We start from the raw sequence: 14,028 nt of genomic DNA, 5'->3' as shown, positions 1-14,028 counted from the left end.
TAAATAATATTAGATAAATTCTAACTACAATAATTATGAGTGGATTTATTTGAGAAATGTGTTGATGGGGAGACCTTTGAGAGGGTATAGAATGAGGAGAATAAGTAAACTCATACTAATCTACTTCTTTTGATGACCCCCCCTCCTTAAATTGTGAGGTAAGTGAAATTCTTATCTCTTGTCATCCTCAAACATTTATTCATTCTTTCTAAGTTGAAGATTTTTGTAATTAAAATTTATCAGGATATTTTGTAACCTACCATATGATTTTTAAACTCACCAATATTTGTTAGAAGAATACTTCAAAATTATAGACACGAGCGCCCAAAAGTTGAATTTTCACACAAGCTTTCTATTTCATGCTAATTATATTCCTCTTTTACAAAGCATTGAGCTCTAAATATTATTTTTGCAATTGTTACTATATGGATTTCCCTTATTTATAGGGAGGACCATGGTAATATTAGTGAGTGATGCCTAAGTAAAATATTGGTTAAACAACTTTTAGTTAGACTATCTAACTATCGAACAAATTCTCTTCTCATGAGTAAAACAAGTCCTTATCTTTAAAATTGGTCTTATGATAGGTGTTAGATGTTGGATAATAGAAACCTTCTTCATACCTCCATCTAGCAATGAATTATGTGGAATGGTTGACATAGATGGGTACATATTGGCTCTCACTCATAAATCAAATCTATAATATATTCATTAGGATATAGAAACACCACCCATGTGAATTAATATTATTGTTTCAATCTATGTTGGAAGGAAAATATGAAGCAATATTTGAATCCTCACACAAGTAGTATCTTTTATGTTTTCTCTCCAAAGTATATATCTATAAAATTCTACTCAAAATAATACTCTTTCAATGCCACTTGATCGACTACAATCTAAACAAACAACTAGAATTTCACCTATTATATTATTTAATGATAAAATTCTTAATAATTGATATCGTATTGGTCTCTATATATACCCTAACAATAGATACCATATTGATCTTTTTATTATAGATAATATATATAGAAAACAAGAGTTGTGATACAGTTGGAGTCCCTGCCTATTTGCTAAAAACTAATTAGTTATTATTTTTTGTGAAAAAAAAAGAAGGATTGCTTGTTGTTTAGATTTCACAAGCAGCTTAGTGATTGATGTTATGTGGTTTTTGGCTTGTCTAGTACCTCAAGACAATTGTAGATTTGTTTGCTGCCATTTTTGTTTTGATGTTGAAATAAACATATAGATATTTCAACAGTGAAAGTGAAAAAAGACAATTGATGTGGTAATCTGACATTATCCTAAAGCTAGCAATTGCACCATGGTGTGAAATATGTATGCCAAAGAGATGTGGAAGGTCAATTGGAGAATTTTTTGGTTTATTAGTTGCATTCTCTTGTGTATTAAATGAGGTCAATTTGTAGGCCATTTAGCAAGTGATGTTGTTTGTGCAACAAAGGTCTTAATGAAGAAACGATATCTTTAAATCAACTATGCATCCACTTAAGAAGATCCAATCAGGAGTGAAATAAAACCTATAAATTGAGAAGATAATTAAGCTCATGTTATGTTAATAACAGGGAGAGATGGGGTGGGGAAGAGTAGGAGAGAAGGGGTAAGGAGATAGAGATAAAAAAGCTATAGATAAATATGAAGATGGAGGAGAGAGAGAGAGAGGGGGGGGGGAGATTGAAAGATAAACATAGAGATAGGAAGTGATATATAGATAAAAATAAAGTGAGGGACAAACATAGGGGTGGAGAGGGAGGATGAGATAAAAAGATTGAGATAAAGAGAGATTTGGGACAAGAAGAATGGAGAGGTATCTCGATAAAGAGACAATAAGATATAGATATAGAGGCCTAAGAATAGTGAGACAAACATATACGGACAAAGAGGGATAGGAATAAATGAATAGAGGGACACATGTCTATAGATAGATGGAGTAGCCTGAGGAAGACAAAAAGGGAGACAAACATATACAGAGAGGTAGGAAGATAGAGAGGGAGATATGAAGCAAAAGAGATAGCAAGATGTAGAGGAAGAGGGAGAAGGAAAGATAGATCTACATGGTGATAGAGAGTAATAAGGATCCTTGCTAAAAGAAAATGTTCAAGTTATGGGTGCCTAGAAAAACCCTTGGTATTTGTTGTAGGTTAGGAGATCCTTGTTAAAACCCTGGATTTCATTGTACTGACATATTTTGGTGGTGTCTAAGTCTTTTTTTAGCTGGCCATTCAATTATTATACTTTGATGGTAGGCTAGGTTGGGATGTTGGTTGCCTTTGTTGTATCTTTTAGTAGTTTTCTACTTTAGGTTCTGGATCTCTACAAAATTTGAGGGTTTCAAGTCCCTTCAAAACTTGTTGCAAGGGGTTTTAGGTCCCCTCAAAACCTGTTTGATCCTTAATAAAAAACAATAATGAAATCAATTAATTCCTTAGGTTTACATTCTTTTGTGAATACTCTAATTCTTCATGTAATTTGGGATCATTTTATTAGCCCTAGTATAGTTGAATTGCATCAGCAAATACATAAGTTTTTCTCCATTTATCTCTCTAAGATATGCTTTATTTATGCATATTGAAAACTAATTGTGTTTGTTTTAATAATATTCAAAAAATAGTCTAATTCTAAATATATTTAGAAGAAAAAGTTTTTGTAATATATTTTAATAGTTAAGTAAATTTTGGGATACTTTTACTTTTTTCTTCTTTTTTATTTTATTTTTTTTAATTTTTTTTTATTTTCGCATATTGTTGCAATGAGTGGAAATGTTTCTCTTTGTTGATCTCTTTGATTAAATATAAAGAATTACAACCATAATAAATTGTTTATTTTGTATAGTTGTTTAAGACATATTTTAAAATTTTGTCTATTCTTTTCAATCATATTTTAAATGGTGTTATTTTCGCATATTGTTGCAATGAGTGGAAATGTTTCTTTTTGTTGATCTCTTTGATTAAATATAAAGAATTGCAACCATAATAAATTGTTTATTTTTTATAGTTGTTTAAGACATATTTTAAAATTTTGTCTACTCTTTTCAATCATAATAATATAATTTTCTTTTTCCACTTATTAAAATTAATAAATTTATTATTACTGTGTTGTATGGTATAATCTTATGAAAACCCTACCCATAACTCTGATTACTTTGTATCTTTAAAATGATATCTATTAGCATGCTTTACATAAAAAAATTAAAATATAGGTATGCTAGTTTTATAAACTGTGTTGCATAATGCAATTAGGTGGAATTCATCCAATGAAACTTGTTTTTTTTGGGGAATCAGTGCTATGAATGTATTAGTTATTTTCTTCAAAACTTGACCCAATTACCTTGAAATGATAGATCTTATAAATTTCAACTTTGGAAAAAATAAATTGTAGATATTTGCAATAGTCCAATATTAAAAAAATGTTCCAATTCTAAATAAATTTAGAAGAAAAAATGTTGGTAATATATTTTTATAATTAATTATATTTGGAATACTTTCACTTAATTTTAATAGATGGTGTTATTTTCCTACTACAATTGCATATTGTTGCGATGAATGGAAATGTTTATCTTTGTTGATCCCTTTGATTAAATATAAAGAACCGCAAACATAATAAATTATTTATTTTTTATAGTTGTATTTTAAAATTTCATCTATTCTTTTCAATCATAATAAAATATTTTTCTTTTCCCACTTTTAAAATTGATCCTATGAAAACCCTACCCATAGCCCCGATTACTTCATTTCTTTAAAATGATATCTCTCAGCATTTTAAAAAAAAAACATAACATAGGTATGCTAATTTTATAAATTGTCTTACATAATGCAATCGGGTGGAATTGATCCAATGAAACTGTTTTTTGTTCTTCAAGAATTAGTGCTATGAACATATTATTTATCTCTTATCCCACAATACCCCAACATCTCTGATAGAAGTTGGTAGGGAATCCATTCAAGCCAAGTGTTTTGTTAGGGTGAAGCTGACTCAAAGTAGCCTTGATTTCTTCTTTTGAGAATGTTTCCACTACCATTTTATTTTGTTCCTCTGATACAAGTTTGGGAATGCCTAACAATAGCTTTTGTTGCACTTGCAAATTTTTTTGGTAGGTAACAAAGTATATTTTATTAATATTATTTCAAAAGTATAAAAAGGTGAAGTCTTCTTGACACCATACGGGCTCTGTGAGAGCAAAATTGCAGAGCCATAGTTTTCCAATTACCCTTTCAACCTAGCATATACAAAACAATGTTGATATCAATCAAAAGATCCCCGAATACCATTTATAGTGGCAATCAACCATTATCAACTGTAGACCGCTTAACCCTTAATCAATTACATAAAAACCATTGAAATCGTGGCAGCTCTGTGAGAGAAAAATTCAGAACAAACACCAATATACTACTCTGCCTAACCCAAGAAACCTATATAGAGCATGTATTTGAAAACCACAAGAAAAAATCTCAGTTCAAACACCAACAGCCTTCAGCCATTACCCTCGAATCAAACCTAAGCCCACAACAAAAATGTCACAAACGTGACCTCCGTAGCAACAAACCCTATACATTCTCGAGAATATAGAAACACAAAAGAAATTACATGCGCCATATTGTAAACGAAAGGGAAAATTTCATATGCCAAACGAAGGAGAACAAGAAAAAGGCACATTTTTTTTGTGTCCTCCTCCATACCTCTCGTAGCTCACTGCTTCCTCGTCTTTCTTCCTCGCTGCTTCCTCTTCCACCTCCCACCATTGCCACCACCTGCTTCATCCGCAACCACCAAATCACCACCTCCCAGTGCCTCCCTCTGCCTGAGGAGACTCTTCAATGAATCCCACGCTATGAGGTCCTTTGGACATCGTTCGACACGATTGAAACCAGTCGGCCACCTCATGAAAGGGACAAGCTCGTGCAATTCCACTATCACAGGGTCCTCAAAACCCTCACTAACATCAAAAGCCCACACTAGGAATTGCCCATTTGAGCATAAAGTTTAACCCCACCAACCAGTCATCATCAATGATCAACTGCATTACCCATAACACATTGCTTGTAGTATCCCCCAATTTTAATCCCCAAGCAACCACCGTGGTGACGACATCCATATTCATTTGGTACCTATGCTTTGCATATAGAAACACCTCCCCAGTAACATCTCCAACAACCTTATAAATTCACCATCCCCAAATTTGAAGGGCCACTTCATTCTTTGCGACATCAGCAACGCGAAGAAAGAAGCTTGGGGTCTGAAAGTGATTAGGGGGAAGTTTGCATCTATTATAGCACCACCACCCAAGATTATTGCAAAGAACTCTGAGAATGACACTTTCGAGCACAAACTATCAATTTATTGTCACTCCCACATGCCAAGTCACATCAATCTATCATTATCCTTACTACTCATTAATATTGTTATTATTGAACTGAGTTCCATCTCAATTAATCATCAAAGGGAATGTTATGAAAATCTTCAAATTGTACTTCCCCGATCAACTTCAAAACCAATTGCCCATTTTGACAGGGTGTCTGCCATGTCATTCGTCGAGCACCTTACATGACCGATTTAATAGCACTGTACCGATACTAACTCACTTCTAATAGCAGAAACCACCTTCTGTAAATGTCATGTCTGAGTAGCATTTGAAATAATAGCATTCACAATGATTAATGAATCCCTTTACATGTACATTTTGGAAATACCCAATCTCTTGCCAAATTAGATTGTGTTTAATGCCGCCAATGCCTCTACTACATTGCTCATCCCATCATCAATTCAATAAGCTCCAATAGCCAAGACATCCCCTTTCCAATCACATGACACAAAACCTATTTGAAGCCCCATCAAAATTGATCATTACCCAACCTTCCTTCGGATTACACCAAACACCCTTCTTTGATCTATCAATATTCAAATTCACCCAATAGAGCCCATGCATGGGCCTAACCTTAATACCCGAAGACATCTTCTGAATATTTTCATCATTACCTGAAATAAAAATATTGGGATGCATTTTTTGTGATGCAACCACACCCACAATTTCTTCAATTAAGTGATTAAAGCATTGACAAATTTTATCTATTGATTCCTACTTATCCTGAAAGATTCTCCTATTACGCTCTTTCCATATTTTCCACACCACAAAAGATGGGCATACATCCCAAACAAAAGATAAGAGTAACCTTTTATGCCCCCGTGGTCATCTAGTAAAAAGTTGTTTCAATGTCTTTGGAAAAGGACCCTGCCAATCTAGTTTTTGTTGAATCATCGACCAACATTTATAAGCTACATCACAGTGAAGTATCAAGTGGTCTACATTCTCCTCATTTTTCCCACTCATCACACACATCGTAGGCCCCAAAAAACCCATTTCTTTCCTACTTTCACATGTTAGAATCCTCCCCCTAATGGCCAACCAAGCAAAAGTACCAGCTTTTGGAAGGCATTCAATACCCCAACATAGACGAGAAGGCCAACATTCCTCTCCATCCCTACGATCTAGGATTTTATAACCAATCTTAACTAAGTACTCTCCGCTTGACAATCCACACCAAACAACTTTGTCTCTAGCTCAGGTCAAGAGGATTTTTCTACTTCAAAACAACCATCATTTTGGCTCTTTGATCTGGAGTAAGGTCTTCCCTATTCAGTGATTTCCATTTTTATTCTACCCCAAAGGGTCCCCGTTTAACCTCCACATAATCCCTAATTCTACTCCCCCATCTCTGATAGAATAAGAACTTCAAGTCTATCAGATAAATCCTCTCCACCAAAGCGCCTCATTGCCATCCCACGAGTCATCCCAAAATTTTGTCGTTGACCCATCCCCAACACACCAAGCTATATGATCTGTAATTATACTTCGACATGCCACGATAAAGTTCCAAAATGTTGAACCCCTGGTTGGGTTTTGAATGGTGAAGATTCAATAACACTTATTTGAATCCAAATATTTTTCTTTTAAAATCTTGACCCATAATTGATCTGGCTTTGAATATATACTCCACACAAGCTTTTCTCCCATTGCCTCATTCATGATATGCCAGTACTACAAGCCCACACCACCCACCTTCTTTGCTCTGCCAATTTTATCCCAATCCAACAATGGAATCTTCTTGTTCTCTAGCACCATTCCAAAATCAGTTTCTCATCTTTTAGCTAATCACCTTAACCTACCTTCGAAGGAATCTTCAAACACATCATACAAAAAAATTGGAAAAGATAAAATGACAAATTTTAACATTAAAATCCTACCCACTGAAGATAACCACTGACTCTTCCATCCATCCATTTGCCTAAGGCAGACATCTACAAGTTCTTCTCATAGATTTGATTCACATGATCCCCCAAATAAGGGAGTACCCAAATATTTACCTTGTAAAGAACTCGTCTTCATTCCTGAAATTCTCCCAATTTCCATTTGTTTTTTAATGTGGGTATTGAAAAAGAAGATCTCAGACTTCCTCCAATTAATACACTGACTTGAGGCCTTGTTGTACAAGTCAATTGTAGCCTTCGTCACCCTCACCTCCCTGAAGAATGATTCCCCCATTAACAATGTATCATCTGCATATTATAGATAAGAATAGGGCCCAAACCTTGAGCAACCTTAATCCCTCTCCAAACTCCATCTCTTTCCCATTAACCAAAATAGAGAATCTTGGGGAATTAATGCAACATTCAACCCAAGCAACCCACTCTCTATAGAAACCAAAAGAAGAAAGGACCTTCAATAAAAACTGCGATTTACCTCATCATAAGCTTTCTTGACGTCCAATTTGACCATCACTTGATTCGTTTGAGCATATCAAATCAAATAAATAGTCTCATGGGCCACAACAATCCCTTCCACTATAGACCTTTGTGGAGAAAAAGCCACTCTGCTAAGAAATAACTGAACTCAAAAAAAAATTCCATCTATTTTCCATCACCTTGGCTATAATCTACTACATCGTATTGCACCAGGAAATTGGTCTGAAATCCTCAAAGGTGCAAATTTCCTCCTTTTACAGAATCAGAGGAATGGAAGTATTATTCAAATCCCTCAACATAAAGCCAATTGAACTTAGATTTCTAACCCCACCCTTTTTTACAAACTCACATACATAAAAAGTGACACTCCTATTTTTTTTTGGAAAAGATTCATACAACATTTTATAGAGACACAAAATTGTCTTCACCTAAATAAATTTAAAAAAATTCACGAATAACATTTTATACAAAGACAAAAATTGTAAATATTTTAAAATAAAAGATAGTCGGAAAGCCATCTGGCCCAGGAGCTTTCTCTCCTCCCATTAAGAAGAGAGAAATTCTAACCTCTTCCATTGAAACCAATTTCATCAACATCTTATTCTACACTTCTAACACACACTCCGGAATGACCCCCAAAACTTCATCTTCCACACTTTCGTCCTGCACCGATTCCTTGAGCAACCTAGAAAAATAACGAACTGATTCATTATTAATATCCTTGGGATCATCCAACAAACGCTCTTCCTAATTAGTGATTGAGAATATTTTGTTAAACGATCTTCAAGCCTTAATAAAGTTATGAAAAAATCTAGTGTTCCGATCACCTCTTTAAGCCAAGTTTCTCTCGATTTCTACCTCCAATAAGTCTCTTCCCTAGCAAGAATTTCAGAATATTCTTTATTAAGCAAGCTCTCTCTGTTAAAGTCACATCCCTTCATCAATTACTTTTTCATGTAAGGATTCCAATTCCATTTCTAATCTATGCTTTTCCAAGAAGATATTTTTAAAAGTTTCTCGATTCCATTTTTTGAGACACTCCTTAATGAACTGGAGTTTCTTAAAGAAAATAAAGGCTTTCTTTCCTGACCAAGAGGGAGCCTGCCTCCACCACCCCTCAATCAATTCCTTAAAAACTTCATTTTGTAACCATATTTTTTCAAACTTGAAAAGGACAACTTATAGGAGCAACATCCTCTTGCACACTCAAACTAATCGAGTAATGGTCCGACCCCGAAGAAGGCAAGATCTCAGCTTCATATACCCCATTACAATTAGACCAATCCCTATCCAAGAACTACATGTCCATCATTTTAGCAATATTCAAGAAACCACTCCGTTTATTAGTCCATGTAAAGTCACCTTTTTTGAAACCTATTTCCATGAGCCCATTGTTACAAAGTCATTGAAATATCTTTGAGATTGTCTGGCCCATCCAAAGACCTCGTTTCTTATCCAATGTGCGTAGAATAGAATTAAATATCCCCAACCAGGAAAGCACTATCTTTATCAGCATCCAATCTTACAGATAAGATTTGCCATAAGATACTCTTTCCCTGCGTACTAGTTGGACCATACACATTCAAAAGGAAAAACGTACAATTCAGGGGTTTAGAGAAAACCTTAGCACACAACCAATTAGTGTCCTGATTAACGATTTACAACCATGGTAGCCTCATTCCAAAGCATCCCGAGACCACCTGAGCCACCAACAGCCTCCACCAAGTGCCCTTTCCATCTAGAGAAACATTTAAAGAATCTATCAAAATCTTCAACACTAAATTTTGTTTCCTACAGCATAAAGATATCAAGTCTCTCTTGATCAAGACATCGCTTGATCAAACAAATTTTCTCAAAGGCATTGCAACCCCTAACATTCTACAAAAGGACCTTCATGGATCCCAGGAAAAGCCGTAGGTTTTTTTTATCTCAATTTTCTTTGGCCCTTGGCACTTCATGCCATTTCTAACTTGACCCTAGTCGATTTAGGGCCTTTCCTTTTCCTTTCTCCATTCTTCACCCTAGTCATTTTTTAAGAAGTTTTCACCAAACTCCTTTTGTCAGTGATACCAATTACAACATTTAATCCAAATGGATCATCCTCCACCTTCTCCACTTATGCGTCACCATCATCTTCAAAGTCATCAGAGTTATCTCCACTATCCTTCTCTTCTAGTGAACTTTCGAGATTCCAAATATGCGAGATGTGGATATCCTTTAAAATGACGTCCTTTGTTTCCTTAAGATTTCTAACACAATCCATAGCAGGTTCCATTTCCTGGACCTCAACATGCTAGGATTCTCGAACCCACTAGGAACCCGAATTTCCCCCTTCCGCTCTACATTGCTCCCTATTACCATCAAGCTCCCTTGCTTGGCTATCCTTAGCACCTCCACCATGCAACTCTTACGGCCCAACCTCTAGGCTCGGTAAAAGATTTCTTGGGCTCATAATTGCCACTTTATTCAAAGGACAATTACTAGTGAGAAAGGTTCTCAAATTCATCTGGGTAGAAAAAAGAGTGTCGTTCCCTGATATAGTCTAATGGGGTTTTCTCCGGCAAAGCAATAAAGGTTACACTTCGTCGCTTACTTACTAGCACAAAAGTATCCCCATTCCCAACTATTCCCATTAACCCTTTCTTAGCCCTCTGCCCCTCCTATTGTTCAAAACCAACCTCCTTCTCAAACAAAGAATCAAGAGTACCAATCCATTCACTATGCTCCCCCATTACTCTATCTTCACATGGGATAGGCTCATCTAACTTGTCCATCATCCTTTGCAATTTCTCCATAACTCTATTTTCTTCCAAACCTTTCCCTTTAGCCTCCACGAAGCAATCCTTCGTCAGATGTTTTGAGCTTTTACATTTTTTTCAATTCTCAACCACATCTTCAATCTCAATCTTTTGCTTCTAGATCCCTTCAGGCGAGATTATTTTGATTTCTATCAGGACTGAGGGCAAGGGTCTCCAATAGACACATATTCTAGAATAAAGGTTGAAATCCTTTTTCTCCACCACATCCTCAGCACAAATAAAGCGTGCAATCTTGTTGTTGATAAAATTTAAAGTCTCCAGATGCTTGTACTCACTAAGGAGATTGTAAAACCTAAACCAAACTAGGATTTCCTCCAAAGACGCCGCTAAAGGATCAAAGTTTGGGGACCAATCTTTGATGAAAAACCCCATACCCCCAATCAAATAAGGTCCTCCCTTCAGAATCTGTTGTTTTTCATTCGCAGTTTTGCAGATAACAAGATAAAATCCATTTGGCATCGTGTTGATCGTGAAGTCCTTGCTCCAATGTTCATTATATCATTTTCTAATTCTAATCTATGTTGGCCATTCTCCGACCCATTTCATAAAGAAAGCCTTCTCTTTCATTGAGCTTACAACCTCTTTCCACTCCCCATTTTCCACATGTATCGAAAGAGAGCGGGTCTGGAAATCCGAAAAGCTTACCTTTCTCCTTGCATTTTGTTCTTTGACTCTCCAAAACTTCTTCACAATCTCCTTGAAATTATTCGGCTTCTGATTTTCTACTTTGCATCGTTGCATCTATGAGGACAAAACCCCAAACCCATTTTTCTCTTTAAAATATCTTTTTGGTGTTCTCTTATAATATCTAAGTGAAGAATCCTCCCAAACCCTGGCCAGAGGGCACCATGCTCGATTCTGAAACTAGTTTCCATTGCTACGCTATTGCACTCTTCGTCCCAGTGAATTCCTCCTAAACCCTAGCCAGCCATCACCTAGACCATCCAACTTGTTGCACTTGCAAATTTGATCCTTTGGTTATTCAACAATTTTTTAAAGATCATCATCTTCTTGATTATTTCTTCTAGTTTCTCCAAAATCGGTCAATTAGTATTCTTTATAATTGATATCTTATTATTGTCCCTATGTATTTTGATTTCATTATGAAAGTACTTAAATAATTTGTCCCCTTCCCTTATCCACATTTCTCTAGATATTTATCTCCAAAATGTTTCTTCTTTGGCTAGCACTTCCTCATATCTACCCAAGAGTTCATTTTCCTTCATGAAATCTCAATCCACACCACTAGAGATAACATCTTCTTTTAGCATTATGTCTTCGTCCAACATCTTTCTTGTTTTAAATATGTTTTTGAAGCATCTTTTATTTCATTCGTTAATTATTGTTTTACCAGTTTCATCTTTGTTACAACATTAAACATCTTGGTTCTAGATGGTTTTCTACCAAAGCTCAATCAACTTAAAGAAATGGCAGTCCCTCAACCACATGTTTTCACACTTAAAAGAACACCTTATTGGTCTTTTTTCTCCCATAATATTCAAGGAGTTTTGGGTAATGATAAGATCCAGACTATGGTAGAATGCCCCCCTTCAATGTGAAAGGAAAAGATCCCAGTTCCCCTTTGAAAAGGAATCTATCTAGCCTCTCAACTATGTTGATTAAGCCTAGATGCATATCCATCCAAGTAAAGGTTCCATTTGCCATTTAGATTTCCATGAGAAGATTTCTTCTCACAAATTTTTCAAAATATATTTGTGATTGGTATTTTCTTTGTACTCCATTTTTATTTTGATTGTGAAGGATAGCATTGAAGTCTCCTCAAAAAATAAAGACATCACTAGGGGAGTTAGCCATCAATGTCTCTATTTCTATCAAGACTTCCCTCTTTTAAATGCAAGAAGAATGCCCATAATCATTCACCAAAACAAAATGTAGATTTGAGTGAAATCATTTTACCTTGCAAGCTAACCAATGCTTGTTTATCGCTTCCCTTTCAATGTAGACAACATGTGGTCTCCAAAGTTAATTAGCCCCCTTAAGTGCCCCTCCATGTTCCAAATTTTTTACTCTCTTAAATTACCAAATTTTTTACTTGAGTTGGAGCCCCTTCTCCTTTTGGAGTGTGCAATCCTTCATGGAATTGTGCTTCTACATCATTTAGTGTCTTGGTATCTACAAGGATTTATTGTTGTGGGTTGTTGACTTCTTTGCCTTGCACTAGTCAATTTTTGTTAGCTACGTTTAAGTCCCTAACATTCCACAAAATGAGCCTCATGGCTCCCCGGGAAAGATAATGCCCTTCCCTAATCTTAGCATTCTGGTAATATTCATCTACCACTCCACTTCTCCATCAATATTTCTTTTCTCTTGAATTATTTTTATGCCCTTCTTTCCTTCCCCATTATTCAAAGATTTCTTGGTAAGGTCCTTCCATTTCATTCTCAATTTCTCATTTGCTACCAATGGCATGACTTGAGTTGGAGCCCCTTCTCCTTTTGGAGTATGCAATCCTTCATGGAATTGTGTTTCTACATCATTTAGAACCTCGGTATCTACAAGGATTTCTTGTTGTGGGTTGTTGACTTCTTCGCCTTGCACTAAATTGTCAAAATCCAAATCTAGTCTTTTTGATAAATTCAACAGTTTAGGATTGAAGCAAAATCCTTTGCGTTTTATTTCAAAACATCTGCAACTAGAGTTCTCAACACCCCATCTCCAATCTCTCCTCCTAGACTATCCAACTCGTTGGCTTCCATCCACTCATCCTCCTCTAATGGCCTATCTGGTACTAACTGATTTAAGTTGGCCTTATGAGCTTCCATCAAAGGTTCATTGTTTGAACCTTATGGATCTCTACCTTTAATCTAGATATGTGATTATCTTCCCAACTCCCCCTCACTCACTAGATTGCTCTTACTACTATCCCCAATATGCCTAATCATGGTCCCATTGAGAGATTTGTCAACCTCCATCTTTTGGACCCAGCTTCCCCCCTCTATTATGATCTCCACTTCGTCCCACAAGGTGCTATTTAGTCGTATCTCCACACATATCCTTACATGCAATCTAGGTTGATTTAGCTTAGAACTTTCCCCAACAAAAATGAAAGATCGTAATTCGTTTCTGATTAATTCCAATACTTTGATGGTAAGTTGAGAACTTTATGCCAAACTTGGGTCTTCTCCATTTTGTGCTTTGCTAGATCAAAGTTGAGTACCCAATCCATCATGTAGAAACCAAATCTATTCATTTTTCTGATTCACTGTCAGACACTCCACTAGGAAGAAAATATTGGGAATGCATGTGATTTTGACTCCCTCTCCCCCCATCAATCTTCCCACCATTTCTCCACGTTGCTACTGTTGTAGCTAGGCCCAAACCATTTCACGAGCAACAGACAACTCTATAGGCATGACAAGGCAAGATGCAAAATATTCACTAGCACAACCATTTCTTTGCAAATCGAGACTTGTTTACGTCAGAATCCACCCCG

This window comes from Cryptomeria japonica, chromosome 4 (assembly GCF_030272615.1).
Source record: "Cryptomeria japonica chromosome 4, Sugi_1.0, whole genome shotgun sequence".
Taxonomy (NCBI): domain Eukaryota; kingdom Viridiplantae; phylum Streptophyta; class Pinopsida; order Cupressales; family Cupressaceae; genus Cryptomeria; species Cryptomeria japonica.
This window is presented reverse-complemented; position numbering follows the sequence as displayed.